Source organism: Macaca thibetana, chromosome 14 (genome assembly GCF_024542745.1).
Source record: "Macaca thibetana thibetana isolate TM-01 chromosome 14, ASM2454274v1, whole genome shotgun sequence".
In the NCBI taxonomy this organism is placed as follows: Eukaryota; Metazoa; Chordata; class Mammalia; order Primates; family Cercopithecidae; genus Macaca; species Macaca thibetana.
Window position 1 is genome coordinate 5,368,774 of NC_065591.1, and position 27,903 is coordinate 5,396,676.

The following is a 27,903-nucleotide window of genomic DNA, read 5'->3' on the forward strand; positions in this document are numbered from 1 at the left end:
CACCTGCCTCCTATAGCAGCACATGGCAGGAGCTTTGTCAGTGTCGGTTGGGCCTGCCTCTGAACCCCGTTTCTGACCAGCAGTCTTCCTTGTCCCCACTGTCACAGTGTCCTGGGATGGGGCTGACATCTCTCATGCCTGAGCCTCAGTGTTGGCGTGTCCATGTCATCTTTACCACTTAGCGCTGGGCCATCGGGGGCAGGGCCGGCCTTTACACATCCACAGTGCCTCGCAGGGGTTCACTTCCCTGGTGAGGAGATTCTCGAGGATTAAAATGCTCCCTTCCCTCAGTGTTTGACTAGAAAATCCAAGAGAGGTGTCTGTCCCCTCCTGATTTCTCTGGACAGATGAAAAATGTGGGTGGTTTCCAGGGCTAACCTAAGCCAGCAGAGGGTGGGCAGGGAGCGGATCAAGTGACCTATGAAAGGGGACCCTCGCCATCCACCCACCTCCAGACTGGCTGGGGAGGTTTTCTGTGGGATGGGAGAAGAGTCCAGATGGGGCCGAAAGGACTTACTGCCTTTGATATTCTATCCCCTGCTCATGCTCAGTTTCCCCTTTTGCCCTACTTCAGCCTTACACCAGGCAGAAGGCTGTGTTTTCTCTTAAAAAAAAAAAAAAAGAAAAAAAAATCACAAATCTCTTTCCATTGTGCTCATTCTGCTACCGGTGAAGATATGGAAAGAGGTGTACGAGGCTTTTCTTTTTTTAAAAATAGGTACAAGCTGTCAACTCATTCTAGGGAAACCCCACCTCCTACAGTTTCTGGAAAAGACACTTTAATGTCAAAAGGGAAAAAGAGCCTTCTGATGTTGTTGCTTAAACAGCCCCTGATCAATCTAATTTGAATACAAAATGGCCTATATTAATTCATTTATTTTTGCGAAAAAGGGAGAACTCTTCATGGGAACCTGGAGGTCTCCATCTCAACCCACAGGGTCAGTTTATAATCATCCTCCTTCCCCACAGTTGCAGCTGTGATGGGAAAAGGAGGGCTGGCCAGGATCCAGAGAGTCATACTTCAGCCTCTGGTGGCCATGGGAGTGGACTCAAGTACTTCACCTCCCCTCGTGGAAGCTCAATATTCTCATCTGTAAAATGGAAGCGTCCCTGCTGACTGCAGAGGATGGATTTGAAATGACGACACATCCTCGGGAGAGACGTATCCTCTGAAGTCCTGAAAAAATGTGACCCAGAACATGTCGTGGCAATTTTGACTTAGAGGAAAGTTTAAGTCATCGTCAAAATTCTGCATGGATGTTGTCAGGCTGAATAAAAGATCCAGACCCAGCTATGTGCTGTATACAAGAAATCCACTTCAGATACACATACGCACAAAGGTTAAAGTAAAAGGATGGAAAAAGATATAAAGAGGGATGTTTCATAACGCTAAAGTCACTTAACCAAGATATAACCATTCTAAATGTGTACGCAATGAATAAGAGTGTTTCAAAACACACTAAGCACAAACAGACATAATTGAAAACAGAAATGTAAAAATCCACAATGTTAGGCGAAGATTTCAACACTTCTCTCTCACTAACTAGCAGAACAACTCCACAGAAAATTAAGAGGAATACAGACAGCTTAACACAATCAACCAGCTTGCCCGAAGCAAACTCCTCGAAAGGAAAGCAAGCCTATAAAAGACATTGTGGCTTCTGTCTTATTCTCTCTTGAACCACACATTCTTGGGGAAGCCTCCGCCATGTCATGAGAGCACTCAAGCAGCCCTCTAAAGAGGCCCATCTGGGGAAGAACTGCTACTTTTAGATGTCTGCAGCCCAACACTTTGACTGTAAACTTATTGCGAGAGACCTTCAGCCAGCGGTACCCAGCTCAGCTTCTACCAAATTTCTGACCCACAAAACACTGCGTGAGATAATATGCTTATTGTTTCAAGCCACTAAGTTTTAGGGTAAACATTTACGTAGCACAAGATGATTAATACAAAGGCGACATGAAAAATATCTGAAGAAACAATGGCTGAAAATTTTCCAAATATAATGTAAACTCTAAACCCACAGAGCCAAGAAGCCTAAGGAATCCCATGCAGGATAAAAGGTAAACACAACTACACCAAGGCATATTGTAATCAAACAAGTGATAAAGAGAAAATCTTGAAAGCAGCCAGAGAAAAACATAAATTATATACAGAGGGAAAAAGACAAGAACAGTAACAATTTTCATGTATAGTGCAGCATATAGTCCATCATAATGAATATGAAAAAAGTGTGTATTCTCTCTTTGGGGATGTTGATTTTTATAAGTATCAATTCAACAAAGGCAGTTGATAGGATACTTATGCTTAGCTTTTCCATGTCTTCTCTCAATTTCTGTCGAGTTGCTCTATCAATTGCTGAGACAGAAATACTAAAATTTCCAATTGTATTTGTAGATATTTTTTCACTCTGCAATTTTGTCAAATTTTGCTTCATTCATGTTGAAGATCCATTAACAGATATATATATCCTATTGTATCTTCCTTATAAATATCCCTTTGCTATTAAGTAATTTATTACAAGTGTTATTATGTTTTTATGAAATGTTCCTCTTTATATCAGTTATTGCACCTTGCCTAGAAGTTTATCTGATTTTAATACAACCCCTTCAACCAACCTTCTCATGCTTATCATTTGCATGGTATATAATTTTCCACCTATTTACTTTCAATCTATCTGTGTCTTTATACTTAAAATGTGTCTCTTGTTGACAGCAGGTTGAGTCTTCTTTCTCTTTCTCTTTCTCTTTCTCTCTCTCTCTCTCTCTCTCAGAATGTTAAATTTGTTAGCATAATTTTGCATATAGTTGAATTTAGGTCCATTTGTCTTCTCTTTTATATTCCCCTATTTTTCTCCTTTCCTTTTTTTTTTTTTTTTTTTTTTGTTTCATTTGGTCCTTAATAGAATATTTTTTGAAATTCGACTTATCTGTTGACTTAATTAACTATGTCTATTTGCCATTATTTACCAATGAATTATTTTCTTGTGAGAAAATCTAAATAGATTCAATTACATTCTAATTCATCAACAACCATAAAAAGTAACTTCAAAAAGATAACACTTAAAATAGCATTAAATAAAGAGCAGCACCTAGAAAGAAGTCTAACAAAAGACATGCAAGACCTATGGAGAAAATTCTAAATCTTCATAGAAAGACACAAAGAAAGCATTAAATAAATTAAGAGATATGCCATGCTCCTGAGTAGAACTCAATATTGTAAAGATGACAATTCTACTCCAGTTAATGTATGAATTAAGGCAAGTCTAACCAAAATTCCAACAGACTATTTCATAAAACTTAACAAGGTAATCCTAAAATTTATGTGAATCATTAAGGTGCTAAAAATAGGAAGAAAGTCTTGAAAAAGGAAGACAAGGAAGAGGAGGTAGGGAAGGAAGGAAAGGGTAAGAAAGAGTCATACCAGAGATAAAGATTAACAGTAAAACTATCGTAATTAAAATTGTGTGGTATTATTGCAGGAATAAAAAGATTGATGGGACAAAATAGAGAGAAATTTTATGGAAACAATATATAAGAATATATCTGTAGAAAAAAAAACAAAGAAAAAGAATTCAATACATGGACTGGGGACAAATGGTTTTACAAAGGAAAACAAGATAAAAACAGATCCTTCCCTTACACCTACAAAAAGAAATAAATTCCAGTTGAGCCAAAGACCAAAATGTACACAGAGAATTCATACAATTTGAAAATAAATCCTGATAGAATACCTTTCTGACACCAAGATAAGAAAATATGTATTAAACTAACACAAAAAGTACAATCAAAACAAGATTTAATTTAACTGTATTAAATGTAAACACACACACACAACAACAACAAAAACAACAACAAACTTTAGTACGACCAAAGATAGTGTGGGAAAAGTGAAGAGACCAGCCACAAAGAAGATATATGCAATACTTATAACTGACAAAGGATTTGTATTAGAATATATCAAAAATGTCTGCAAATTTAGAAAAATGGTCAAAGGATACAACGAGTCAAAATTTAGAGAAATAAACCAGAATAGACACTACAACCAACCTCAATAATAATCAAGGAAATGGAAATGAAAGCAGTAAGTGATGCCCCATCGTATCCGTCAGACTGGCAAAAAAAGGGAAGCTTGACAGTGTTAAATATAGACAGCTATAGTAGAATAGGAATTCTCGTACATTGCTTCACATCTGTGTTTAGGACAGGAGGAGCCCAGAAAGGACACAAGGGCTCATTCAGCTTATTAAGGGGTTTTCCCAGAAGCCCCATCCAATAACTCATCTTACATGTCATTAGCCACAACTGTGTCACATTGTCACCACATAAGCAAAGAAGGCTGAAAAACATCATTTTTTTAGCTAGATCAATGATTGCCCAAACCTTGGTTTTGACAGTAAGAAAGACAGGGGACTGGGACTCTGCCACACTCCAAGACACTCTTTCTACTGGACTAGTCCACAGCCAGAGACTCGGGGCTTAAAGGCATCTGCTGAACTCACTGATCCTTTTGCCTTTGGTCCCCATACCAGCCACAGGCATCATCCCTGGCAGACGCAGACCCCAGATTTTTAGCAGTCTGCAGACCAGTGAACTCCAGACTGCAGAACACTAATTCCCTCCCCCAACAACCCAACACCCAACAGTCTCTCCCGGGAGAAATCGGGGAAAGCATCAGGAGCCCCTAGGACCTGCACATAAATGGGAGGCATCCTGATGACCACAGGGTAACAGGATAAAAATATCTATGGGAAGAGGGTACAGAACAGAGAAAGGCAACGGGTCTCTCAGGGCCGAGTTCCAGCCTCTGAGTCACCACCTGCCACTGTGAATTTCGGAATGTGGGACAAAGGTGATGCCCTTGGTTAGAGATCACAACCAGTGTGTGTTCTGGCTACCCAGCACCCCTTTCCACCTCTTCTGGGAACTGTAACCCATCTTTCCTCTAAGCAGGACCCCTCCTGGCCAGGATCCCCTTCAAGCTTGGGTTCACCCACTAGGCCGGAAGAGGGTCATGTGACCCAGGCCTAGCCAATCAGACCCAGGCCTCAGTGATTGGTCAGGGACTGTCATGTGCCCCAACCACAGCCAATGAGGCTCTTATTGGGGAATGCTGGGAAATACTCCTGCTGCTTCCAAGTAGACGTGAGGTTTGCACTGCTACCGCCATGTTACGAATGCCCGGAGGAAACTGGGGAGGGGTCAGCAGAGCCCTGGAGGGTGTGGCCAGAGGGGGCGAAGGCCGCCCGGACCTGGGTCCTGTGGGGCCTGAACCAGGCCCCTCCCTACCACAGCCAACCCCCGCCTTCCTCCTGCACTTCATGTTCACCGTCCAATACGTTGTGGCTGAATCCACTTGAAGTTGGGCTTTTTTTTGCCTCTTACAAAGGAGAATCCCAGATACCTAGAGGCCAGAGGTCCAGGGTGATGGGTGGGCTGTGTCGGCCCCGGCCCTGTGGCCTGGCCCAGCCTGGCCTTCCGACAGCAGCCTGGCAGGCCCTCTTTCCATCCACCGTCTTGCGATGGGCTTAATTTATTGTAGGAAACCCTTAAAGGCGCAGGAGCTTTTGGAGAGCCGGGGACAATAGGCATAAAGCATGCATTTAACCCGTCTGAATGGAGGCTAGATTTACTGTCTGGGCCAGACGGGATTTTTGTCCCCAAGTCATCTCGGAGTACATTGGCCACTAAAGATCTCAACAGAAGACGAAGACGGAACAAAAGAAGTAAATTTTAAAAGGAACTTTGTCAAGGAGTTTTAGATGTTCACCAGATAGAAAACCACGGCTGCCCTCACCGAAATGACTTTTGGATTTGCCCAGTGGTTATGGATCAGAGAAAGATGCTAATGAAGTCGTTTAAATGCACGTTTGATGGACCCCAGAGAATGGGAGCAATTTCATAGAAGCCCACAGCAAGGTTAAGGAATCAAAGAAGGTGGCCGTTAGAGTTGCTGCCGGGGACAAGGCTCCATTGTCGGGGTTGCCTTTTTCAGCTGTGAAGCGTGAAGCGTGTTTTGAACTACAGTGTTTACCAACGTGTACATCCTACTCTGGCCGACTGGGCCTGCAGAATTTATGACCAGGAACAAACCTCTTAGAGGGGAAAAGAAAACAGCTCTTACCAGCTGGGAAAGATCTGTGGAGGGCCCTGCGCACTGCATTAAGCACTCTGGGCCCAGCCGGACTCCATGGGGGGTGGGCGGCATTGGCAAAGCTGGGGTCTGGCATTGCAGATGGAAGGGGTCTTGCCTTTTGAGAAGAACTCAAAGGGGAATGGGGCCTGCATGCCCTCCAAGCTTCCTGATGAGTTTCAGTGTTATCAGCATCTGGTCCCCTGTCAGCAAAGTCCACCTGTGAGCCTGGGCACTGCAGATTGCAGGCTGGAGATTCTGAGAAAGTTTTGGCACCCAGTTTGGTTAATGGAGCCACAGTTGAGGTGACTGATGTTTGTGAGCTGACAACCCCCCCGCCGGTCTGAGGATGGGGTGCCCTCTCTAAACCACCATGTTGGCAGCCACTGACCTTCATGTTTACTCAAGGCCCTTGACCAAAGGCCCCATCTGCCACTTGGCTGCTCGTTCTATGTTCCGTATGTGCTGGCCCATGCATGACTCCCCTTCCCTCAGGCAGACCCTGGTGCTACCATCCTGGCTTTGGTGAGCACCTGCCCTCCTCCGCATGACCTGTCCCACCCGTAGCCTTATTGCTGAGCTCCATGATAGCTGCCGTCTGCCCAGACTGCACCTCTGCTCCACTGCCTTTTGTCTCCCAGCCTCTACTTAAGCAGCCCTCTCTGCCTGGAACAGTGCTACTCAAAGTGTGGTCCCCAAACCAGCAGTGTCAAGGTCGCTGGGAGCTGGGGAGACATATACATTCCCAGGCCCCACCTCACACTGACTGAATCAGAACCACGGGACTCAGGGTGTATTTCAAGCGCTCCAGATAACACTTCTAGACACTAAGATTTCCAAGCCACTGTACGCAGACGGGGTGGCCCTCCTGCTCTGCCTGATGACTGTCTGTCTGCCTCTCTCTATCTCTCTGTTTGTAGGAGCTCAGATCATGCCCTGGAGAAGCAGGTGACATCATGGAATTTTCCTGGTGAGAGCAGGCAAGAGGAGGAGCCCCTCCATCTTCCCATCTGGGTCTGGGGCTCAGAGTCTTCCCTGCTTTCTTGTTGAGTAGCTGGAAACTCCGGGAGTTGTGGCAGGCCAGGAAGCCGGCTTCTCCCCAGGAGGCGGGCTCTGGGGGCTAGATTCATATCCTCGGGCTGTTCTAACAAAAATGATCAAAACCCAGGTGGCTTAAAACAACAATAATTCATTCTCTTGCAGTTCCAGATGCTGGAAGTCTGAAATGAAGGTGTCAAGCAGGGTAGTTCCTTCTGGAGGCTCTGAGAGAATCACCCCAGGACTCTCGCCAGCTTCTGGTGCTGCCAGCAGCCCTTGGTATTCTCAGGCTTGTAGGCGCATCACCCATGTGTGCCTCCATCTTCACATGTCCTTCTCCTCTGTGTCTGCCTAAAGTCTCCCTTTGATTTCTCTTATAAGTCGTTAGATTTAGAGCCCACCCTAAGCCCAGGATGATCTCATCTTGAGATTACATCTGCACAGATGCTATTTCCAGAGAAGGTCACAGTCACTGGTACCAGGGGTTAGGGTTTGAACATATCTTTTTGAAGGACACGATTTAACCCTCAGCAAGTGCTCAGAGCAGTTGGATGGGTGCCTGTGCTAGTGGCCCAACGGCCAGGGCTTGAAGCCACACTCCACACCTGGGCCTGTAACACTTCCCACAAGCCTCTTCACCTCTCAAGCCTCAGCTTCTACTTCTGCAAACAGGGAAGAATAAAAGTATCTCCCTGCCCCCACCTTGCAAATTCCCAGTTCCAATGTCTACACACTGACCCAGGAGTTATCTGAAATTGTCGTTCACCTGCTTAAACCTTTTGGGTTTCCAGCACCCCTCAGATGTCCCCACCCTCTAGTTCCTTAGCAGGATACTGGCCCTGTGTGGTCTTCCCACCTTCCTTGCCAGCTGCGTCTCTCATCATTAGGACCTGGGCAACACTGCAGAACATGACAGGTCTTCCCTCATCTCTGTGCTTTGCCTCCATCCTCTGACTTCTTTCCCATCCTCCTCCTTTCACCTGGCCTCTCCCCATCCTGCTGACCTTAAAGGTCAGCTCCCCAAAGGCTCCCTGACCCCCTCCCTTCACAGAGCCTCCCAGTCTGGCCAGGTGGGCTTGAGCAGCCCAGAGCTTGGGCCTCCTAGTCACATTCTGAGCACACAGCCCATTTTCTCTCCAGTGCTGGGTTGTGTTTGCCACCTTGTCCCTGGAGCCTGACACATTGGAGGTGCTCAGTAGACCTGTGTAAGATGGACAGCCTCCCAGACAGATGGACAGAGATGGACAAGTAGATGAATGAACTATTGTTGCCCCTAAAGCAAGAGAGATTCTGAGTTTCTGAGACAATGGTCAAGAACTTTCTGATATGATCTCTTCATTTAAGGTGGCCTCATGATAATTAATTTTATTTGTCAACTTGACTGGGCCACAGGCTGCCCAAATATTTGGTCTTACATTCTGGGTGTGTCTGCGAGGGTGTTGCTGGATGAGATGAACATTAAAATCCATTAAAATCCATAGACTGAGTAAAGCAGATTGCCCTCCCTAATGTAGGTCAGCCTTATCTAGTATATTCTATATCTATATCTGTGTATCTATATTCTGTGTATGTACACATCTTATGGGTTCTGTTTCTCTGGAGAGCCCTGACAATACAGATCTGCCCATTGATGGTGCTGCTGTTCTCCCCAGGGGGTTACAGAACTTTCCTCACTTTGCCCCTGACCCCCATGGTCATCCTTTGGCTCTGTGTGTTGAGAGGACTGCAGTGGGATGATCTGGTGTCCACTCCAGCTCTGCAACCAGGCTGACCATAGGAACCACATTAAAATCCAGTCACATCACAAGTGAAAACAGGTGCCACCCTGGCCACAATTTCCCAGCCCCATGCCACAGTCGTAACTGGTCCCTCAACCCCTGTGGATCGCTGCTGCGTTCCCCTGATAAGTCTTTCAGCCTCTGCCCTGGCCTTTTCAATGTACCCACACCACTTCTCCCAAGGATTCCATGACCATATTCTTCCTCTACTGTCAGCCCTGATGGCCTTCCATCACCCACAGGGTGAAGTCCAAGCTATGTGACAGGGTCAACTATATGATGTGGTCCAAGGATCCATCCCTGCCAAGGTTCATCCTCATCTCTGGAAACTCCCCTTCTTAAACCTTCAGCTCCTGTAAAGTTAAACAGCTAATAGTGCCCCATGGGTGCCAGAATATTTATTGACTCCTCACCTTTCAGCTATGGTTTGTTCCCTGTGGCCCAGGGTGCCCTTCTGCTGCCACACTCTTCTCTTAGACAACTCCAGCCCATCCTTCCACACTCTGCTTATCACCTTCAGGGCAACTTCTCTGATCCTGTACACCATTCCAGATTAGTTTGGGGGCCCCTTCTGCCTCAGTCTCCATTGCACTTACTCCATTTTCAATACCATCTCTTTTTTAGGCATTAATCCCAAGAGGTTCTTGGTTCCAAGCCTGGATCCTGGCCCCTAGTTGACACTAGCAATGAAGCAATGAGTCTAGAACTGACCCTCACCTACACAGTCTTCTGATTTAAGACATAAGGACAACTGTGATCAAGGGAAAGGAAGGGTGAGCTTTTTAGTAAATAATGCTGGGGTGACCAGATAGCCAATGGGGTAAATGAACTCATACCCCTAATTTATGACATGCACAATAATTAATTTTACCTCCACCTATCAGTAATGAGGCAGCAGACTCCCTTCTCTTGCCAGAGCAATTTCAAAAGAAAAACAATCCAGATGAACCACAGGATCTAAATAATACAGAAACATCCAGGTTTCAACTGGAAATCACACATCATACCAAGAATCATGAAGAGCTCAAGCTGCATGAAAAACAACAATCAACAGATGCCAACACCAAGATGACAGAGAAGTTAGAGTTACCTAACAAATAATTAAAGCAGCCATGACAGAATACTTCCATGATCAATTATGAATACAATTGAAACAAATAAAAAATAGAAAGACTTTGCAATGAAATAGAAGATAAGAAGAATCAAATGAAAAAATTTAGAACTGAAAAATACAATATGTGAAATGAAAAATTCACTGACACCTTCAACAGAAGAATGGAAAGGACAGAGGAAAGAGTGAAGTGGGAGACAGATAACAGAAATTACTGAATCTGAACAACACCGAGAAAAGAGACTGAAATAAAAAATAACAGAGCCTCAGGGACACAACAAAAGGAACCCAGAGCCAAGGAACACAACAAAAATATCTAATATTTAAGTTTCTAGAGTCCTGGAAGGAAAGGAGAAAGAGCATAATAGTGAAAAAGTGCTTACAGAAATAATGGCTGGAAACTTCCTGAATTTGTGAAGAGACACAAACTTACAGATTCAAGAAGCTGAGCAAACCGTAAATAGGATAAACCAAAGAAATCCACACCAAGACACATACTAATTAAACTTCTGAAAACTAAAGACAGAAAAACGTCTTCAAAGCACCAAAGAAAAACTGAGAAAACGGAAAGGAAAAATAGACAAGTACAGAATTATAGTTAGAAACTTCAACACTTTTCTCTCTACAGTTGATAGAACCAGACGGAAAATCAACAAGAATACTGAAGCACTCAACACTATCAACTCCCAGGATCTAATCAATATTTACAACACATTCCCCTCAATAACAGAAAAATATGCATTCTTTTCAAGTGCTCATGTAAAATATATCAAGATAGACCATATCCTGGGCCATAAAGCAATCTAGAAAACTTTAAAAAATAGAAATCATACAGGCTATGTTCTCCAAACACAATGAAATCAAACTAGAAATCAGTAACAGAAAGACAACAGGAAAATCTCTGAACACTTGGAAACTAAACAACACCCTTCTGGATTATCTTTGGATCAAAGAGGAAGTCTCAAGGAAGACAGAAAAATACAGTAAGCTTAATGAAAATGAAAATACAACATACTAGTGTTTGTGTGACACAGCTAAAACAGTGCTGAGAGGGAAAATTATAGGGCCAAGCTATAATCTACGTTTCCACCTTAAGAAACTAGAGAAAGAAGAGAAAAATCAACCAAAAGAAAGCAGAAGGAAAGAAAGAATAGAGAAGAGCAGATGTGAATAAAATTTAAAAAATAAAATCAATGAAAAAAGAGCTGTCTTTTTGAAAAGAGCAATAAAATGGACACACTTCTAGCAAGACCAATAAAGAAAAAAAGGGAGAGAAGATGCAAATTGCCTATATTAAGAATGAAACAGGGAATATCATTACAGACCCTGCAGACATCAAAAGGATAAAATAGAATACTATGAACCACTCTACACACATGAATTTGACAACTTAGATAAATCAACTTCTTAACCACAACTCACCCAATATGAAATAGAAAATTTGCATAGCCTTATAACTATTAAGGAAATTAAATACATAATTTCAAAAATCTCCAATCCTGTATGATTTTACTGGACAATTGTACCAATTATTTGCAGAATAACATGAATTCAAAAGCCATACATATGAGAAAGCAGAAATAAAATAGATAACATGATTATCTATGTGGAAAATCCCAATAAATCTACGTAAATAATACCTCCCAGAAACTAATAAGTTAGTTCGGCAAGGTGACAGACAAGATGAATATACAAAATTGATGATATTTCTATGTATTCGTAGTAAACATACGAACATTAAAATTAAAAATACAATGCTATTGAAATACTCAAAACTTAAATACCTAGATGTAAATTTTTTAATATACAGAATTTGCATGCTAAAAACTCTACAACCACTATGAAAGACATCAAAGAAAATCTAAATAAATGAAGAGATATACCATGTTCATAGATTAGAAGACTCAACATATTAAAGATGTCAGTTCTCCCTAAATCAATGTTTAGGTATGGTTTGATATTCAGCAATTTCTGTCAAAGTTTCAGGAAGATTTTTTATAGATATACACAAGATTATTAGCAATTCCTATCAAAGTTTCAGGAAGATTTTTTGTAGATATACACAAGATTATTCTAAAATGTATATAGAAAAGAAAAGGTTTTAGAATAGCTAAAACAATTTTGAAAAACAAGAATCAAGTGAGAGTATTTAGTTTACTTGATTTTAAGCCTAATATATAGTCTTATATAATCAAATAATAATCAATATAATAATCAAAAGTTCATGGTATTGGCAGACAAATAAACACATAGAACAATGGAACAGTACAGAGAACCCAGAAATAGATACACAAAAACACACCCCACTAATTTTTAACAAAGGTGTAAAATCAGTTCAATGGAGAAAAATTGCATTTACAGAAAATGATGCTGAAGCAACTGGATATCCACTGGCAATAAAATGAACTCCAACCTAAGTTTCACACCTTTTACAAAAAATAACTCATAATGAATTATGTACATGTGAAACTATAAAATTTTTAGAAAAACACAGGAGGAAATCTTCAGCATCTATCTACATCTTAAGCATCTACAAAGAGTCCTTAGACTTGACTCTCAGAGCAGATCCATAAAAGGAAAACTTGATAAACTGGACTTAATCAAAATTAAAAACTCTGCTCTGCCAAAGACCATGCTAAGAGGATGAAAACACAAGGTGTAGACTGGGAGAAAATATTTGCAATCCACAAATCCTACAAAAGAGAAGTATCCAGGCTATAGAAAGAACTGTTAAAACTCAACGGTGGCCGGGCGCGGTGGCTCAAGCCTGTAATCCCAGCACTTTGGGAGGCCGAGATGGGCGGATCACAAGGTCAGGAGATGGAGACCATCCTGGCTAACATGGTGAAACCCCGTCTCTACTAAGAAATACAAAAAAACTAGCCGGGCGAGGTGGCGGGCGCCTGTAGTCCCAGCTACTTGGGAGGCTGAGGCAGGAGAATGGCGTAAGCCCGGGAAGCGGAGCTTGCAGTGAGCTGAGATCCAGCCACTGCACTCCAGCCTGGGCGACAGAGCGAGACTCCGTCTCAAAAAAAAAAAAAAAAAAAAACTCAACGGTGAAAAAGTAAACAACCCAATTAGAACATGAGCAAAACATATAAAGAGTCATTTCCCTGAAGAAGACACCTAGATGCAAATAAGTACATAAAAAGATGTTCGACATCATTAACCATTAGGGAACTACACATTTAAACTACAGTGAGGTATCACTAGACACCTATCAGAGTGGCTAAAATAAAAAATAAGGACATCAAATGCTGGTGAGGATGTGAAGAAACTGGGTCACTCCTACATTGCTGGTGAGACTGTAAAATGGTACAGCCACTCTGAAAAAGTTTGGCAGTTTGGCAGTTTCATATAGCAAGAACTATGTGACCCAACAACTGAATTCCTGGGCAGTTACCCCTAAATAAATGGAGACTTATGATCACACAAAAACTTGGACACAAATGTTTGTAGCTGCCTTATTGTAGTAGCCAGAAACTGGAGAGCAATCCAAATGTTCTTAACAAGTGAATTATTAAACAAACTAGGATTACTTGGCGATAAAAGGAAGAAACTATTGACAGACACAACGACCTGGGTGAATCTCCAAAGAATTATGCTGAGTGGAAAAAAGCAGATGTATTAATCCATTTATATAACATTGTTGGAATGATGAATTTATGGATATGGAGAACAGATTAGTGGTTGCCAAAGGTTAAGGAGGGGGAAGGGACAGGAGGAGAGTAGGTGTGTGTATAAAAATGCAACATGAGGAATCCTCGAGGCGATGGAAAGTTTCAGTTAATTCACTGGATCAGTGTCAGTATCCTGGGCGCGAGGTTGTGCTACAGTTTTGACAGATGTTACCATTGGGGGAAACTGATGAAAGAGTACACGGGATATCTTTGTATTATTTCTTAGGTTGTGCTACAGTTTTGACAGATGTTACCATTGGGGGAAACTGATGAAAGAGTACACGGGATATCTTTGTATTATTTCTTACAACTGCATGTGAATCGACAATTATCTCAAAATAAAAAGCTTAATTTTTTAAAAAGCCAAAAAAAAGTTTAAGAAATCAAAAACAGAAAAGCTGCCAAAAGGCACTCTGTCTAAAGACAGAGTGAAAAAGCAAGTCACAGAGTGAAAGAAGATATTCATGATACGTAGATCCATCCAAAGACTTGTCATCAGAGTGCACAACAGTTGCTAAAGATGAGTAAGAAAAAGACAGACAACCGAATGTGGTGGTGGTGGTGGGGGGGGTGGTGGTGGTGGTATTATTAGATGGAGTTTCACTCGCGCCCTGCCCCAAATGTTTTTTAAAGTGAGGGAAAGGCTTGAACAGGCAGTTCACAAAAAATGTTTAGATGACCACTGGGAATATGAGAAGGTACTCAATATCGTTAGTCATCAGGGAAATGCAGTTAAAACCATAATTATAGCACACCCAACAGAATGGCTAAGATTAAAAAAACTGACCGTACCAAATGTAGGCAAGGATGTGGAATCACCAGAACTTTCATGCCTTGTCACTGGAAGCAGGAAAGGAAATGGGCCGTTTTGGCAAAGTGCGTGGTGGGATCTACTAAAATGAACCAACTACGGTGCTCAGGCCAGCATTTCTAGTCCTAGAGAATAGTGCATGTATGTGTCCACCCAGGATGCGTACTGGAATGCTATACACGTTTTAGTAATAACAGCCCAAGGGCCAGGCACGGTGGCTCACACTTGTAATCCCAGCACTTTGGAAGACTGAGGCAGGCAGATCGCTTGAGCCCAGGAGTTCAAAGCCAGCCTGGGCAACATGGCAAAACCCCATCTCTACAAAAAATACAAAAATCAGCTGGGTGTGGTGGTGCACGCCTGTGGTCCCAGCTACTAGGGAAGCTGAGGTGGGAGGATCATTTGAGCCCTTGGAGGGCGAGGCTGCAGTGATCCAAGATCATGTCACTGCCCTCCAGCCTGGGTGACACAGCAAGACCCTGTCTAAAATCAAAAACAAAACAAAACAAAAACAGTCCAGTGCCAAAAACAAGTCAAATGGCCATTAACAAGTGAATGAACAAACCCATGGTACATTCATACAGAGAGAGACTACTCAGCAATTTTTAAAAATAAAATAACAAATCATGGATACACACAACAAAATGAATGAATCTCAAAAAGTTCACGTTGCACAAAAGAAACAGATAGAAAAGACCACCTACTGGAGGATTCCACTGTTACGAAGTTCAAGGGCAGGCAGAACTCATCTATAGAGACAAAACTCAGCTCCGTGGTGACCTGCGGTGGGGGCTATTGGCTGGGAACGGGCACAGGGCAACCTTGCTGGGCTGGAAATCCTTACCACCTTGATCCAGGTGGTAGTGGCATGGGTGTAGATGTAAGTCGATATCCCCTGGCTGTCCACCTAAAATGTGTGCACGCTACTTATATATGTTAAAACTCAACTGTAGAAAATAGTTTTCAATGGCTTTTGGGTAGATAAATGAGACACAGGGAAAGAGAAGAAGGGAAGGGCTGAGTTCCATGGGTCAGGAGAATCAAACCCAGACCAGAAACTGACTCGGCTGTTAGAACTGGCACCTGTTTCCAGGGACCCAGGAGGCCCCAGGGACAAGGGAGCACCCTACAGATTCCCGGGCAAAAATCCTGCCAGGCCACAGGGCGGGCTGGGCCACAAGACTCTGTCCATGGATGCGGGCCCAGCCTTCCCCCACTTGCAGGAATGCCCAGGCTGGCGCAGGTCTCGGCCTGAACATGTGAGCTCTCGGGCGAGGCTGAGGCAGGGTGGAGGCCAGGGTGGGCGAGCCCAGCCCATGAGGGCTCTGGGTGGACACCCAACAAGCAGGAGGGGGCTCCGTGGGAAGGCCGGGAAAAAGCAGTCCCTGGCAGAAAAACCCAGGTCTGCCCCAGGCTCCCCTATCACTGGCAAGGAGCAAGCAGCTAATAAATGTCTACTGAGCTGCGGTGAATTCCCAGGGCATGGCGACGCTCAATGGCTCCATTCCCGGGGAGCTACTGCATGGGTTGCCTCACTGATTGATTAATGATCAGGCTTTGTGAAACAGTTTACAAAGCACTTCTGACAAATCAAACTCGGGGTTCAGATCTCGGCCCTACCTCTCAAGAGCTGTGTAACTGTGGGCAAATCACTTAACCTCTCTGTGCCCCCATATCTTCAGCTTAAAAAAAGGGGGGATGATAACAGCACTCTACTTCCTGAGACTAGGTGAATTCATATGCGTAAGGCTCTTAGAATAGTACCTGGCACCTGTAAGTCACACAGGCAGTTAGTGGCACAGGCAGGTCTCAAACCCATCTATATCTGACTCTAGAATCACCACATAGCACAGTTCACGATGACAGCCACTGCCCAGTCATGGCCTCTGGGCACTTGACATGTGACTAGTCCAAATAGAGAGGCGTCGAATTCTGAAGGCTTTTTGCAAAAAAAAAAAAAAATCATTAATAATGCTTTATGTTACCTAGAAGAGAAGTGTAATGTTCCCACAGAAAGAAAAGATAAATGTCGGGAGGCTGAGGCAGGAGAATGGCGTGAACCCGGGAGGCAGAGCTTGCAGTGAGCCGAGATTACGCCACTGCACTCCAGCTTGGGCGACAGAGCGAGACTCCATCTCAAAAAAAAAAAAAAAAGAAAGAAAGAAAGAAAAAATAAAAGATAAATGTTTGCAGTGGTGCATATCCCAATTACCCTGACTTAATTATTACACATTGTGTACATTGACCAAAATGTCACATGACTCCAAAATACATACAACTATGATATATCAATAAAAATACCAAAAAAGAATGCTTTATAGTAGTTATGTGCTGAGACAATTGCATTTTTGGATGTATTGAATTAAATGAAATATATTATTAAAATACACTTCACCTATTTGTTCTTTTTTTTTTTAATGTGACTACAAGAAAACGTGACATCACACCTTTGAGGTTCACCTTGGATTTCTGTCCGACACCCTGTCCGCAAGTCTTGTCTTTGACACTCTCTCTCTCCCGACTTTTAAGCCCCTTGCTTCTCCCTACGTGAGGCACTTTGTTTCCTCCAGGAGAAGCTCAATCCTGAAATTGTTCCCATCTCATCAAAACCCACCCCTTGCATAAGAGCAACCCAGTTTCTGGTGGTCAGAGGGTATCCCCAGAAAAGAGATTTCATGTCAGCAAACGGGCCATCTTCTGCCAAAGGAGATGAAATGTGAATTGGGTGCCTCTGGGTATTGGCCACTAGCTAGACACGGGTACCCACTAGCCAGACATGGGTACCTACTAGCCAGACAGGGTATCACTAGCCAGACATGGGTACCCACTAGCCAGACACAGGTATCACTAGCCAGACACGGGGTATCGCTAGCCAGACACAGGTACCCCTTAGCCATGCATGGGTATTGAGTGGAGGACTGCTATGGTCTGAATGTTTATGTTCCCCCCAAATTCCTCTGTTAAAATCCAAACCCCCAAGGTGATGGTGTTAGGAGATGGGGCCTTTCAGAGATGATTAGCTTAGAGGCCAGAGCCCCCATGAAAGGGATGAGTGCCCTTATAAAAGAGACCCCATAGAGAAACACCTCACCCCTTCCACCTTGTGAGAAAGTGTGGTTTATGAACCAGTCTGCCCTCACCAGACCTCGAATCGAATCTGCTGACACCTTGATCTTGTACTTCTGGCCTCCAGAATAAAAGTCTGTTATTTACGAGTCACCCACCCATCTACAGTGTTTTGTTACGGCAGCCTGAATGGACAAAGGCAGGACGTAAAGTTCCTTGCACAAGTCTAGAAACCCCGTATATTAAGGTGCCCAGGGCAGGTGGGCGTCTGGCCCTGAGCCTCCCCATTCTCCTGGCTCCTGGCTCCTGGCCGCTTGCTCACCGGGCAGATGGACCCCTCAGCAGAGCCCAAACCATCCATTTGATGCCAAGGGGCTCCCCAGCCCCCACCATGGCATGGAAAACTACATGGACAAGGGCTTCTGAGGGACAATGAACTTAGTCAACAGAATCTTGAAAGAGCGTAGGACTCAACCCCATATTACCTCTGACCTGCCCCTTCCCCCTCTCTGCCTCAGTTTCTCCATTGGTGCAGGACAAGAGGTCTGGACCTGATGCTCTCTGAGGTCCTTACTGCCGATTGGATAAAATATAGAACAAAGAGCCATGGATGGAGTTTGGTGCTTCCCAGGCTGTAGCTGGGCTCTGGGCCAGGGCACACCCGCCGGACTCCATGGGCAAACAGATGGGGACAGTCAAATGGGCCACTTGGCAGAGGCAGGCCAGACAAGGCTGGGCTGGCTGGCACCAGGCAGGATGCCCCCATGGTCAGCCTGGGCAGCAGGGAGTGTCTGCAGGACGGGACATGCTTGGGGGCCCAGGCCTCCAACCCCAAGGTTCCCCCACCAACTTCCCCTCCCTGGGCTCTCTCTCCAGGAATGAGGGCCTCGGCAGCAGGCGGGCCCATGTCCCTGAGTGACCCCACCTAGGCTCAGGCCCAGGACTGTGAGGCGCCAGCAGCTCATGGAAGTTCGCAGTGGGGTACAGGTCTGCGGAGACTCCGGCCAGCCACAAGCCAGCAGCCTCATCCTCAGCCCTCCCTCTTCAGTTCAGATGCCACTGGCTGGGGCCAGGAGACGAAGGGTTGTAGGAATGACCTGCCCAGGTGGGAGCTGAGAAAGGCTCTGACACACGGCTGGTGCAGAGTGGCTGCCCTGGGTTCGGGTCCCAGCCACTGTGCTATTACCTCTTCCTGAGCCTCACTTTCTCCATCTGTGAAATGGGCGTGATCCCAGTGTCTTGTTCTTAAGGGATGATGTCAGGACTACGTAAAGAAATGAAATGCATGAAACTTTTGCTGAAAGACAGCTAAAACAAACTGATGATAAGAACAGAAAAAATCTGATCTGGTCTGTCCTTTCAAGAATTGCACCTGGCCGGGCGCGGTGGCTCAAGCCTGTAATCCCAGCACTTTGGGAGGCCGAGACGGGCGGATCACGAGGTCAGGAGATGGAGACCATCCTGGCTAACACGGTGAAACCCCATCTCTACTAAAAAAAAAAAATACAAAAAACTAGCCGGGCGAGGTGGCGGGCGCCTGTAGTCCCAGCTACTCGGGAGGCTGAGGCAGGAGAATGGCGTAAACCCGGGAGGCGGAGCTTGCAGTGAGCTGAGATCCGGCCAGTGCACTCCAGCCTGGGCGACAGAGCGAGACTCCGTCTCAAAAAAAAAAAAAAAAAAAGAATTGCACCTGACACTGGGCATCAGGAAAGATAACCTGATTCGAGAATCCAAGCTTCCTGCTGGAAGCAGACCCTTTCTTGGGCCTGTCAAGAAAGTGACCCACATTTGCCCCACTGGGCGCTCAGCCCCAAAAGGTAGAGGCTTAGCATGACGTCAGAATCCAGGCATCTTTTTTCCTATTGGAAAGTTTTTATTATCTTTAAATCCAATGCTGAGGGTATGAAAGTCACAAACGTGGCCTCCGTGAGTCACGAGCCGTCGGCAGAAAAATGCTCTTGAGACTTGAAGAGGGCGGCAGAGATCGCCAAAGATTGGGTGGGTTTCTTTAAGCCTGTCAGAAGCTCGCATTTCACAGCCAGCTGACATGCACATAAAGGAGCAAGACTTTTCCCAAGGAAATGTTTCACACAGCCGGGGCAAGGCTCATCGCCCCCACAGACGCCTGTGATCACTGCCTCAGGCCTGCTCTCAGCTGCCCCGCTGGGAGGGCAAGGTGCCCGTCCCCTCCTGGCCACCAAGGTGTTGGTTTCTTTGGGTTTCTACCGACGAGCCAGGGGCTGCTGATTTTCTTGGCTGTTTCCAAGGCCAAGAAATCTGTCGGGCAGCCTCGGGTACTGAGGCCGGCCAAAAGAACTGGGGTGCCAGGCCGCAGACATCCAGCCCAACTGCCCAAGACTGATTGCTCCCAGTCACATTAGTGACAGCCCATCCCTCACCGTGAGCCGTCGCCAGGCTCTGTGTGAAGAGCCTGATGCATGAGGTCTCATTGTAGCTCCACGGGAACCCCTCAAATTGCTATCTTTATGCCCATCTTGCATATGGGAAAACTGAAGCTCAGAGAGGTGAAATGACATGCCCAGGGCCCCACTTCTACAAAGTGGTAGAGCTGGGACTGGAATGCATGTCTTTCTGGCCCTGCGTCTGCCCCCTTCATCAGGCTTCTGTCTCCTGAACTTAAGTCACTAAGCGTTATTTGCCAGCGACTACTACGTCGATAGCCTCCATTAGCAACAGAATGGGGACAAGCGTGATCCCAGTCCTGAAGAAACTTGCCGCCTGACTGAATGAATCAGTGAAGGAATGAAGAAACAAATGAATGAATGTGGAGCCTCTGACAATAAACTGATGGAGTTTTCCTTGTTTGGAATCCTAGTTGCTCTAAATGGGCAGAATCCTGAAAATATTTAAATGTGCTTTTGGATCTGCCTGAGCCTGAGAAAAGGGCTTACTCAAGTGGCACGTTCTGGGGATAAGGCCCAAAAACAGGGACCAGGAGGCATGAGACAGGGCAAGAGGACAAGCCCATCTGAGGGTGTGTCTTAGAGCTGGCGCTGCTGCAGAGAGCGCACCTCACCAGCATGAGTCAGATGGCCGAGCAACTCCCAAAGGCACTACAGCAGAGAACCCCAGAGCAGAAAGAACAGACTGTGGCAGCAGGAGTGGGTGTTGCCATATTCTGCCCCCATATAGCCAGTTGTCAGCAGAAGGGCTGCAGTAAGGAAGGTGGAGATGATTTGAGGCAGGACACAGAAAGTGTCCAACACAAGGCCCACTGGTGCATCTGTTCATTCTGTCAATGTTTATCCTAAACCAGATGTTGGAGACAAATAGATATGAGATGGACGAATGGATGGATGGATGGATGGATGGATGAGTGGATGGATGAGTGGATGGATGGACAGATGGATAAATGGATGGATGGGTGGATGGATGGATGAGTGCACGGATGGACAAATGGATAAATAGATGGATGGATGGATGGATGGATGGATGGATGGATGGATGGATGGATGGGTGGGTTCACGCATGGATAGGTAGATAGCTGATGGATGGGTGGATGGAATAATGTATAAGTATAAAGACAAATGAACAATTTGGTAATTTACAGATGGACGGATATGTGGATAGACGGATGATGAACAGGTATATGTATATATGAATCTATGGATATATGGATGGATAGATGGGTTGGTCAATGGGTGGATGGATGGGTGGGTGGTGGATGAGTGGATGGTTAAATGTATGGGTGGATGGGCATATGTATGTATATATGTATAAACACATGGGTGGATGGATGGATGGATGAATGAGTAGGTGAATGGGTGGGAGACTGTGTGGGTGAGTAAGCGGATGGATGGATGGATGGATGGATAGATGGATGGATAGATGGATGGATGGATGGATGGACAGATGAATGGATGGATGGATGGACAGGCTGGTGGTAGAGCCCAGATTCCTCTGTTATTAATAGCCCAGCCACCTCTGCACTGGGAATGAGTCCAAAAAACAAAATGAGATCCTGAGCCAGGTTGGAGCTGGAAAACCAACCAGACACCCTGAAACAAATCTTTATGTCTGATGCAATTGGTGTGGGGGCTGGGAGGTGGGAGGTGGCCTTCAGCCAGACATAACTTGTCTCCTGATGGCCCTACAGGAAAGCCTCCCAGCTCTGGAGCATGTGGGCCAGGGTTTTAATCTTGGCTCCCTTCCTTTGAGACTGGCTGCATTACCTTGAGCAAGTCACTTGAATTCTCCAAGTCTCGGTTTCCTCATATATATAAATGAGGGTAGTAGGAGTTCCTGCCCTTGGCCATCTCTGCTGCAATAGTGTCCCCCTGTGGAGGAACTCTCATCTCGTGGTATACCTGGAAGCCCCTTCTCTGGGTGAAGAAACTGGACCTTGGAGTCCAGAAAGTTCTCTAAGGTCCCAAGATCATGTCCCAGACTAGAATGTCTGGTCACCAATTCTATCACTGGTCTACAGTGATAGATTAATGGGTAGGCCAGTGGGATTTGGAGCCCCAGCTGTGATTCTGGATATGACACAGACCACTCCAAGACACACATGGAGTCTTTAAGAATACCCCATGGCCTTCTTAAAGGATCCATCTGTATTCTATGAACACCTCCAGATGTTGACCATCACGAGGTGGAAGGTGGCTACATCACCAAGGGGCATAATCCAGAGGTGTTCTTAGAAAATGGGATGAGCTGTCCACTTCCCAAATGGAATATGCCAAAGGCACTTGTGGACTGGGAGCTCTGCAAGGAGAGCAAGAGCCACCCCCATTAAGGCAGAAAGGGAGGGAGGGAGAGATGAGTTCGTTAATTGATCAATTGGGTAGTTATTGAATTGGTTAGTTGGTTACTTCATTGGTTGGTTGGTTAGTTGGTTATTTAATTGGTTGATTAGTTAGTTGATTATTTGTTTGGTTGTTTAGTTAGTTGGTTATTGAATTGGTTGGTTGATTGGTTGGTTTGTCGGTTGGTCGGTCGGTTGGTTGGTTGGTTGGTTATTTAACCAATTGGTTGGTTGGTTGGTTGGCTGGTTGGTTGGTTGAATGGTTATTTAACCGATTGGTTGGTTGGTTGGTTGGTTGGTTGGTTGGCTGGTTGGCTCATTTGTTATTTAATTGGTTGGCTAATCAGCCAGTCAGCAAATCCATAAGTGATCAGTTTGCAGCCTGGCCTACCTGGCAACCTGGACATCAATAAGCCTCTCCCTGAGGTACCATATACAATATTGCCCTATGGGTTTATCCTCTACCAGACCAGATCAAAAAGTAATATTGCCCTATTCAAAATTTTTAATGATCTCCATTGTCCACAGAACAAAATCTGTGAGTGCCTCTCCTGGGCATTCAAAGCTTCCTACAGTTGAACCCAGATGTCCCTGACCACCATCTTCCCACCACAGCCCTGCTTCAGGGCCCTGGAGAATGTCTCTCTGCAGGCCTTACTCATGCCAGCCCTCAACCCAGCGTCCTCCCTTCTACTCACCATGTGTTTGAGTCCTCCTTGTGGAGCGAAATGCATCCATCCAAAGTCAAGGAGTGTATCAAGGTAATGGAAATGTGGTAATCATGCCATTTTTACTGAAGAAAAAAATAGCAGCATGTTAAACTGCATACACAGTTTCATCTTGCTTTTTTGTTTGTTTTTCAGTGATACACGCACAGAAGACTGGAGGTAGCAATGTCCAAATGGTAAAAGTGATCGTCATCCCTGGAGTTTGCCAGACTGACTGAATCATCAATTCATTCCTTCATAGTCAGGTAATCATCCATTCAATGCATTCTGACTACCTCCTGGGTGAACATTCTGGTAGCAGTGAAGTCTACCAGCTCCCACCCAGGTACAAGCAGCATGTGGAGCCACAAAACCAGATTCTGTGAGTAGATGGCCTGTCTGCTGCTTCCCCCTGTGGCCTGGGCCAAGTCACAGGGAGTCAGCCCAAGTGGTCAAGCTCTGAAGCCTTGATCATGTGCCTGTCTCTGTGGGGCTCAATTTCTCGGTCCATGAAGTGGGGGGCAACATGGACCTCTCTCTTTTAGGGCAGTGTAAGGGGAGAGGAGATGGTGCCTGAAGCTCTCTGGGCTCACAGGCAAGTGCTCTGGGCAGCAGCAGTGGAAAGGACCTGCTCTACTTGAAAGAAACCTGGAAATTGAGAAATGCTTCCTTCAAAAATGATTTCAGGACTGTTGGCAATGGACCCTGTGTTCATTTCCTGGGGCTGCTGGAAGAGATTGCCACAAACCAGGTGGCTTAAAACAACAGAAATTTGCCCTCTCACATTCCTGGAGGCCAGGATACTGAAATCCAGTGATAGAGTTTGGCTGTGTCCCCTCCCAAATCTTGAATTGTAGCTCCCATAATCCCCGCATGTCCTGGGAAAGACCTGGTGGGAGGTAATTGAATCATGAGGATGGGTCTTTCCTGTGCTCTTGTGATTGTGAGTAAGTCTCACGAGATCTGATGGTTTCATACAGGGGAATTCTCCTGCACATGCTATCTCTCTTGCCTGCCGCCATGTAAGACATGACTTTGCTTCTCCTTTGCTTTCCAACATGATTATGAGGCCTCTCCAGCCCCGTGGGAGAGTGAGTCCATTAAACCTCCTTTTCTTTATAAATTACCCAGTCTCGGGGATGTCTTTTTTAGCAGCATGAGAATGGACTAATACATCCAGTGTGGGCAGAGCATTCCTCATGCCACCTCTACCCTGCCCCACCCCTGGAAGCTCTTGGGGAGGAAACTTCCTGCCTCCTCCAGCTTCTGGGGGCTCTGAGTTCCATGCCTTGTAGCCGCATTGCCCCCATCCCTGCCTCTGTCTCCACGTGGCCTTATTCTCTGTGGCTGGATCTTCTCTTCTGTCTTTCCCAAGGACGTTTATTGTATTTACTGTCCCATCCCCCAATATAGGATGACCACGTCTCAAGATCCTTACTTAATTATATCTGCAAAGACCCTATGTTCAAATAAGGTTACTTTCTGAAGTTCCAGGGGGACATGAATTTTGGCGGGGACACCCACTATAGACAACCAGGCAGGGATGGGCAAATGACCCACCCAGCAGCCTGGAGGCAGTAGGGGATGACCCACTCTTCCACTAGGCATGGCAAGGCCCCCTCCTGGTCCACCCAGGCTGACACCCCGAGCCCCCAGCTCCATGGCTCCTGTTGCTTGTGGGAAGTACCATCCATTCCCACCAGCAGACATGGAGTGGGACAAACTTGAGTGGTCCTGGGTGGGTGGAAACTGCCCGATGGGGTAAGTATGAGCTATACAGCCACCAACAAGTGGACATGGTGGTCCAGTGCCAGGCATCAGGGAAGCAAAGTCAGGCAGACCTCCAAGCATGGGCAAACCTTGGGGTCAGTCCATAAAGAGGGGCACGGTTCCTTCAGGTGGGCCTGGTGGCAAAGTGGCCACTGCAGACAGAGGGGAGGGCTCCTGCAGAGCCAATGCGCCATGTGCTCAGAGCCGGTGGTGGGTGCAGTGTCCACACCAGGGAGAAGGGAGATAAGAGTGGAGGTGTCGCTGGGATGCAAGCTAAGGCTTTGGGCTTGATCCAGGGGTATTCAGGGGAAAGGCAGGCTCAGAGCCTCTCACACCGTCCTTCGGCCACCCCCACTTTGGAGAATGGATGGGGACTGAGATGGGGAGACCCATCAAGAGGCAATGTCTGTTTGAGCCACACCGGGTTGCTGCTAGCACGATCCAGGATCTAGCAGGGATGGCAGGCAGGGAGGAATAATCCCCTTGGGGGACCAGAGTCCTGTCTGCATCCGGGGCTGGGGGTCCTGGAGCCCCCGGGGCAGGAGGGCAGCACATGGATCATCTCCTGGAGACAGGCCCTGGCTCGGAGACACGAGTCCCCATCACACGCCGAGCACAGCCACGACAAATATTTCACCGGGGAGACTTCCTCCACAAGGGGGAGAAATGCCCAAAGCTCCCTTTGTCTTACAACATTAATGTCCAATTTTAAATTGGGTTGGGGGACGGAGGAGGGGGAGAGAGGAAGGCGGGGGCGGCAGAACCGTCACTGGGCATCATTCATAAGCCACACACTGGGCCCTTCATCGGGCCCAAAACTCACCCTTGTGGCTACGCAAAGATTTATTGAAGCCTCAGCGTGGGCTCATTTATTTTCCTCCAAACTGATTTGAAAAGACCGTTTGCATCTGCCCTGGAGAAAAAAAAAAAAAATGTGCATATTTGGCAAACTTTGTTTGAAAAATCTGCTTGTCCCCAAAGAAGTGACTTCGTGTTTGGTCGGGGGCAGGGGCTGTGTGTGTTGGGGAGGGGCTGGGGCTTGCTCCTTCCCTGTCATCTCCTGGCCAGGGAAAGCACCCAGAGCATGAACTCAGACATCCTCTCCTGCATACTGCGATCCACAAAGCCGTTACATGCAGGCCCTTTGCTCCGAGACCAAGATCTCCTTGTGACTTTTTCTAGCTCCCTCGGGGGCATCTGTGCCCAGACAGCTGCAAAGTGCAAAGAAAAGTGTAAAACAGAGTGTGGAACAATAGACAATAAGAAATTCAGATAGCAGCTCACTTTGAGAAAGGAGTGAGGGCTCCATTTGCCCCCTTCAGAAAAGAGAAATGTCATTCACAAATAAACCCTGACCCCCTTCATAACCTGAATATTCAAAGAGCTCTTACAAATCAATAAGAACAAGAAACACGATAATAGAAAAATGGGCAAAAGATAATTGGGACATTCGTCAAAGGAAAGTAGGGTCAGTAAATACAGGTAACAAAATGTTTCACTTACCAATAATCAAACTTAAAGCATCCTTCAATCAATGCAGGCATAGACGACTAAAATATCATTTTGCGCTTACCAAATTGTCAAAGATGTGAGAGAACAGTGATGAAATTTGGAGAGGAGAGGTACAGGTGGTGGGACCTATCATTGGTAACCCCTTTGTAGAGAGTTCGTTGGCAACAGGTATCCACAGCTCAGACCTAGGCATGCCCTTTGACCCAGCAACTCCATGGAATTCAGAGGTTTGGCTCCGAGGGGCACAAGCCCTTGTCTAAACTCCCAGGAGCATGAGAATGGCTCCTTACTGTGGTCTCCAGGCGCGTACTTGCCCCTCGGCGGGCGGCAGTCCTGGCCACATGCAGCCTTGCATTCCAGGACGCTGTGGACACGTGCCCCTCCCGAACGGCAGATGGTGTGTGGGCTCTGGGTCTGGTGGCTGCAGAGCCTCCTTGAGCAGTGGGTGGAAGCCACAAGTAGCTTGCACCTGGGTCTGGAGGAAAGTCTAGGAACCCTGGAGAGCAAGGAGCCCAGCCCGCTGCAGGGAGGCAAGCAGAGCAGGCCTTGGTCTCCTTCAACACTGAGATGCCTCTGCACGGCCTCACCTAAAGCAAAGCTCATTCCCCCAAGATCACAGCAGCCCCATCTGCCACCCCAGAGTCGCCTACCCCTGCAACAGTGACCTCAGAACCTCAGTGCTGGAAGGACCCACAGAGAACGCCTCTGGCTGACAGACGGGGAAACAGGGCAGTGACTCTGTCAAGGTTGTCCCAGCCATGAGTCAGTGTCAGGGGCCTGACAGCCTCAGACTCTCAGATGTTTCCCAAAAGGGACCACCAGAGGCCACGTGTCACCCAGCTATTAACAGGGGTTCTCGGGCCACCAGCTCCTCCCACAGTGTGGCCCTGCCTATCAATATAAATGTGTCACTCATGAACATTTATGCTCCACAAGTCCCCATTGTTTGCGGATGCAAGGGAGAGTGACGTAGACAGGCTTCTGCCCCACTAGTGGGAAATGGCACCACGTCCAGGCCAAGGGAGCCCAGACAAGGGTCTGCCCTGGTTTGGAAGGTCGGGGGGACTTCCCTGCAGGGAGGTTGGGGGTTGTGTTTGAAGGAAGAGGAGGGCCTATGTGGGTCTCCAGGCAAGGGAAGACCTTCCTGGGGCGACACCTCCAGCCCAAGCTCTGCAACCCGGAGCGGCTCCTTTACCTGTGACTCCACCGGGCACACCCTCCTGAGCTCCTGCTATGCACCTGTGCATCCAGCTGTCCCCGGAGGAGCCTCCCTGTCTTCCGATGGCTGGCGTCACCGCAGTCTTGCCATGAGCCTGGCACCAGAGAGCTCTCCACACAACTCTATTCTTACGCAGTTTTCATCAGATCCATTTTACAGATGAGAAGACTGAGACACGGAGTGTTGAAGATGTTTCCGAGGGTCACACAGCTGGGAAAAGGGAAGTAAGGATTTGTCTGGCTCCAAAAGGCATTCTCTCCACCCCTATGACCCCTGCTTCATGGTCCTTGCCCGCCCTCCTGGCTGGACCTCC

General features: G+C 46.3%; 1 protein-coding gene and 1 long non-coding RNA gene across 9 annotated transcripts in view; one reads left to right on the plus strand and one right to left on the minus strand.

The window, feature by feature from the left end:
- Positions 1-27,903, plus strand: part of MRPL21 (mitochondrial ribosomal protein L21) — a 1,021,966-nt gene that overhangs the window by 696,287 nt on the left and 297,776 nt on the right. The gene's annotated exons all lie outside the window — the stretch shown is intronic.
- The window catches only part of LOC126935980 (uncharacterized), a 121,954-nt gene that overhangs the window by 15,056 nt on the left and 78,995 nt on the right, over positions 1-27,903 (minus strand). For both annotated transcript variants that reach the window (XR_007719358.1, XR_007719359.1), the window contains exons 2-3: positions 25,683-27,800; positions 23,081-23,175 (exon numbers count right to left, since the gene is read on the minus strand). This is a non-coding gene — a long non-coding RNA (uncharacterized LOC126935980). The remainder of the gene's footprint in view (positions 1-23,080; positions 23,176-25,682; positions 27,801-27,903) is intronic.